Source organism: Orcinus orca, chromosome 11 (assembly GCF_937001465.1).
Source record: "Orcinus orca chromosome 11, mOrcOrc1.1, whole genome shotgun sequence".
NCBI classification, from domain to species: Eukaryota; Metazoa; Chordata; class Mammalia; order Artiodactyla; family Delphinidae; genus Orcinus; species Orcinus orca.
The window spans coordinates 46,079,309-46,085,308 of NC_064569.1; the positions used below are offsets into that span (position 1 = coordinate 46,079,309).

At 41.1% G+C, this 6,000-nt stretch overlaps 1 pseudogene; it reads right to left on the bottom strand.

The window, feature by feature from the left end:
• Window positions 1-4,545, bottom strand: part of LOC101273789 (thymidylate synthase-like) — a 45,998-nt pseudogene extending 41,453 nt beyond the window's left edge.
• Window positions 4,546-6,000: the final 1,455 nt, after the last annotated feature.

Genomic DNA, 6,000 nt, shown 5'->3' on the forward strand with positions numbered 1-6,000 from the left:
AAAAGTTTTTTTTAATTGAAGTATAGTTGATTTACAATGTTGAATTAGTTTCAGGTGCACAGCAAAGTGATTCAGTTATATATATATATATATATTTGTTTTCCAAATTCTTTTCCATTCTAGGTTATTCCAAGACACTGAGTATAGTTCCCCGTGCTATACAGTAGGTCCTTGCTGGTTGCATGCCTTGCTCAAGCCTTGGGCAGCCAGGAGCACTGCCAGGGCTCCTCTGTCTAGGCTCCTCCCTCTACCAGGGCTGCACTTTTTTCCCATGCTGCTTAGGATGAAGCCCTCCCTGTAGCCTCACAGGCTTCCCAAGCTCTGCCCAGGAAAGCACACCAAATCACAAATCCTACCAAAAGCTCCAGTGCTTATCTGTGTCTGTCTGTGTGGATGTTTCTAACATGCCTCCTACTCCCAGAGCCCCACTTCAGAGTGGACAGTGAAATCACGGGCATTTGATCTCTCCTCTCCGTATTGCACTGGGATTTGGAAGTGGAAAGCTTTCCGTTTTCTCTTCCTGTCTGGAAGGGCCTTTCTCCACATCATATTCTCCTCCTACCTGATGTGGCATTGACTTTCGCCTCCTGTTGCACCATCATAATGGAGTGGCTGCCAGGGAACAAGAACCATACATCAGTAATAGTTTCACAAATATTTTCCCAGTTATGTGCATATTAGGAGACAGTGGGGAGCCCCTGGCATCCTTACAGTTGTTGTGGAAGTTTTCTGTTGTAACAGTTGTTGGGAATGGAAGAGGAGTGGTGGTTGATCAAATACTATGTATGGTTTTACTAAACATTAAAATCATAAATGTGGGAACTGGAAACCTTTTGCCTCTGCAAATTGAGCATCCACAGTTTTGTGTTAGAAACTGCTATTAAAACTCCCTGCTTTCAGAACTTGGCTGCTGTAAAGGTCCTGAAAAAAAATTGCAGTTTGGCTGGAAATGTTCATGCTTGGTTTCAGCACATTCACAGAACATTCACAGGAAATAATTGCAAGTTCACACAATATGATCTGTGTGGGTGTGATTCAGATCAGCTCTCAAGAGCACAGAATGAAGGCTCTCAGCCATTTATGCAAAGAAACATTAAAATAATGATAAAAGGATCCAGTATGATTGAGGGGAGTGGAAAAGAATTAGATATCAAGGCACAAGTTTTGATCTTTTTGGGAATCAAAAGCTGCTGGGCACATCAGTGGATTTGAACTTCTATTGAGAAGTACTCTTAGGGTTTTAAGGACTTGAGTCGTGTTAGTTTTGTTTGCTGAATCCTGGTCATAATAACATTTCATTTTGTGGGGAAATAATAGGAGGCAGGAACAATGAAGGAGCACAGAAGGGGGCTTACTCTTTATAAAAAAAAAGTGCGAAAGATTTGAGACTTGACTCTCACCAAATGGGGAAGAAAGTATCTTTGTGCAGCCAATCTTGTGTCCTGAGAGACCTCTGAGTACCAAACCTTGATCTGAACACTGTGAGGGCTAAGTGGGAAGGTGGAAGATGGGACCTGACCTTGAGATTCATATAACCTATTCTGGGAGGTAGAACATTCTTACGTGGAAGTATGGCTTCACAAAACTAAATACAAGTTAACACCAATTAAGAGGTGCCCAAATGAAAACAGAAATCTGAAAACATGAACCTGGAAGACTAGAATCATGTATATAAAACAGCTATATGTATGACTAATGATCAAATATACGATAAAGACATAAATATATAGTTCAACTTAACCATAATTATAGCTCGCATCTGAGTTGTACTTGACAGTTTTCAGAGCATTTTCAGATACTTATTTTCACATTTTTCACATACAGTTGTTACAGCATGGACTCACCACTGCTGTTCTCCACCACTAGAACCGTGCCTAACATGTAGTGGGCACTGTTTTTTTTTTTCTTAATGACTTAAAACAACAAACATTTATCATCTCACACACCTTCTTTGTGAGAGGCCTCGCGACTGCGGCTAGCTGCCTCCAGGGTGAGCAGTGCAAGAGACAGCAGTGATTATTTGTTGAATGAATGAACCATATAGTTTCAAGGAGCCTCAGAGGTATTCTGGATCCTCCTGCAATTCAAGCAGTTCTCTTCACTGATAGTGTTTAAACATTTCCAGTGACGGTGAGCACATGGCCTCTTCAAGTGGCCCATTCCATCGTCAATAATGAAATCAGCTACCACGCTGGACATTATGCTAGGTCATCTTCCTACCACACTGTGCTCCCTCCTGTCAAATACCTCTGATTATAAGAAAGCGCTTTCTTGCTTTGAATTGAAATCTGCCTCTTACCACCTTCCTCCAACTGTATTCATTTTGTTCTCCTAAGCTTTAGATGGGGTGCCCATCAGGACACTTTTGAGAAAAATTAAGAGTTTTGAAAGTGAAAGGAGCTACAAATAATTAAAATGAGCGTGTTTTGATGTGTTTTCTAATTCATTAGCAAAGTTTTTTTTTTTTGGATTTTACACCAACTTTATTAAAAATTTTTCAAGTTCAATTACTGTAGCCATGTATATAAATTAAAAAATTAGTAAATTTTACCATTATAGTTACATTTTTGTTGGTGGAATGTTACAACTTATTTGGACATAATTATAAATTACGTTATACTGTAATCAATGCCAAGTCATTTCTGCTCCATAGGTTGTACCTATATATTTTTTGTTGTTGTTTGTACTAGGAAATATATCAGACTTATCAGAACAGCCATTGACACAGCATGATTAGAACACATGGATTTTAATCAAGGTTTTCTTTTCAGCTGCTCTCTCCATGGGTTCCTTAATTTAGTAAGAATATTGCTTTGACCATGACAGTGTACTCTGAAAATTATATTTCCACCATAGAAATTTTAATATCCACTGTTGAACTTCTTCGTGAGATGAGTAGAAATATTGAAAATATAAGAGCTATTTTTGGAATTAACTGATTTTCTCTTTGAAACTTCAGTCCTGATCCTGATGGAAAACTGACAGTTTTTAACTGTGAAGTTTTTCTGCTTACAGAGTCAATCCATGCAGCCTTCTCTTTATTTTTGGTATATGCACAGAAACATTTGGAATATAAAATAAGTGAAATTAATTTAGAAGAACAGTCATTTGATCTAGATCAACAGTTGTGTCTCACAGAGCGATATATAAATAAATCTTGTGCAGTTGAAAGTGTTAAACCTTTATCTTTGGGCACAGTCTTCTGAAAATAGCTTTTGAAGCAGACGCTGACTCTTTTCAGAGATTCGTGTCTTCAGGTTTTCATTTGGTCAGTGACATCACTATAGCCCCCACGGTGGATGGTAACTCTTAACATTCTTGAAAAATAGAAATTTAGTACTTATTATTTTATTAATAAGCACTTAAAAAATCATTGCTGCGAAAGGTTTATTACAAAATAAAAAAGCATTACCAAATAATAAAACTCCCTACAATAAATGGCAAAAACACTGGAGTAGGGTGTTTAGACTACTTTCTGTGTTGTAGTCTATGGCAGGACAGGCCAGAGTCCGCTTTAAATTTCCCACATTTCCCACTCTTTGGTGCGGTGGTCCCCAACATTTTTGGCACCGGGGACCGGTTTCGTGGAAGACATTTTTTCCACTGGCGTGGGTGCAGGTGGGGGTGGGGAATGGTTCGGGTGGTGATGTGAGCGATGGGGAGCGATGGGAAGCGGCAGATGAAGCTTCGCTCGCTCGCCTGCCCGCCACTCACCTCCTGCTGTGCGGACCGTTCCTAACGGCCCCAGGGTCCAAGGCCTGGGACTTGGGAACCCCTGCTTTGGTGAACTGGGGTGTGTGCCGTCTTTGTGCATCCAGACATCTCAGGGGCCAGTCCACCAAGCTGCCAGTAGAGGGAGCAATGCTGAATCTGTCTTCCACACCTGAGATGGGTAGTTTCTCCTGTGTTTGTATACGAATGTCGTTTATCATATGGGAGAGTGAGCACCCTGCATGCTGTTCTTGAAAGGGAGGTACTGGTTACATTGTCTCTGGAAAGAGTCTGGAAAACAGAGATGGGTTGTTAATCATCTTTCAGTTGGAAACCATGTGTAAAAGTTAGATCTCTGTTCATTGCATATAGGTCTTACACAAAGTTAAATGAAAATTAAGGCGGAAGGCGGAAGTACAAAGTGGAAGTCTACCAAACCCATTCTGAGTTATCTTCATGGAGCTTTAATAAAAATGTTTCCAATAGGACGAAGGCTAAACTGGCCCTGGGTCAACAGATAAAGCCAGTACCGTTCTAGGGACAATGAGAGTTATGTTCATTCTAGTTAAGGAGAAGTAACTGCTCTCCTTCACCATGGCTTAGCCCTTCTCATGTTCAAAGCTTCCTTCTTTGCTTCAATTGACCTCTTCTCTGAGCTAAGCATCCTCAGTTCCTTCCTCTGTTCATCCTATGAAGGAGATGCCTGTAATGTCCTCTCTCTGGGTGAAGGGTAGGACTATTCAGTGTCCTTACTTTTACTTCATGTTTGATGAGCTGATCAACCACCTGTTCCCACCTATGTGGGTCAACTCCTCTGGCACTGCCCTTGGACATGATGGGCTACGTGCGGTATATAGGAAAAAAGAATTCCGGACAAGATAGACAACTATTTCGTGCTCCCAGTTCTGCCCAGAGGACAGACTGTGTTTCTCTGCTTCCTTCCCCCCACCTCCATTCATTTTACCTGTCCTGTGCTGTCTTCTCTGCCAGTCTCTTCTATGCCACTTGCTTCTTTGGAAGCTCGGCTTTGAATCTGGGTCTGTCCTAAGTTATCTAAAAGCCAGTGGAGAGGATGATGAGTTGGCTTCTTCTGTCTCATCACGGTGGTCTGGCTCACCTCTATTCTTCCTTTAACCTATGACATTCACATGCTTTCTACACCTGGCAGTTCTTATAAAATTCGTGTGTACATAACTTGTTACCTTAAATGAGCACTTTTTTCATGGTAGAGGAAGAAGAGGAACACATTATCCTGGAGTCAGAATTGAACTTAGTTCTCAGACTTTGTCTACTGCTTATTTCCGCAAAACGCGTTATATGTGCCCTTATAGAACTGCTGGTTGCTCTTTAATTTAGATGCCTGTTGTATAGACCATCAGGCACGAGGAACACACCCTCACGTCTCCTTCTAGAGAATCTCCCTAGATCTCCTTTCCCTACCTCACCTGTGCTCATTACATTGCTGCCCACATTGCTCCAGGCAGAGGGTGAAAACATCGGAGGGAGATGTCAAGGTGGTGAGTGCAAGGCTGGACAACTTTACAAAGTGATCAGTCAGAGCAGAAGATTGTAGATTGTGGTGTAAGTGATTCCTGTCCCACTCTTCACCCATAGAAATGGTGCAGGGTTTAGACTTGCTAATGGGCTCACAGAATGCTGTTGCTGGTCAGAATCTTTGCAATCATATGTGTCCAATCCTTTCATTTTACAGAAGAGAAATCAGAAGTTCAGGGAGATGTCAGTCTGGGAGTAGAATATGTGTCTCTTGACTCTGCTCATCACAGGGTCTTCTTATTCATGGGTACCTGGCATAGTAAGAGTTGGGGGACAGAAGAGAAAAGAGCAGGGATTTTGGAAAAAGCATTGGTCTGGGAGTCAGGAAATTTCTGTTCTAATACCATTTCTGTCATCACATATCTGCATGATTTTAGGAAGTCAATTTCCTTCTTTAAGCATCAGTAACCTTATTTATGAATTGATAATGTCTAATGTCTCTTCCATCTCTAAAGTTCCACTGTGTGGTTGCTTTTCTTCTAGCATTTGCTGAGACTTACTATGGGTTAGGTCCTGTGCTAAACACATATTTAACCTGTAAACGATTCTGAGGTACATTCTGTTATTATCCCATTTTACAGATGAGGAATCTGGAAAACAGAGGTTAAATAAATTGCTCAAGTTTCCAGAGCTAATAAGTGGCAGAGTTTGGAACATAACTCCAAAGCACACCCAGTGAGTGGAAGATAAACGTATGCATGTGTGTGTGTGTGTGTGTACACGTAAAGGAGTTCC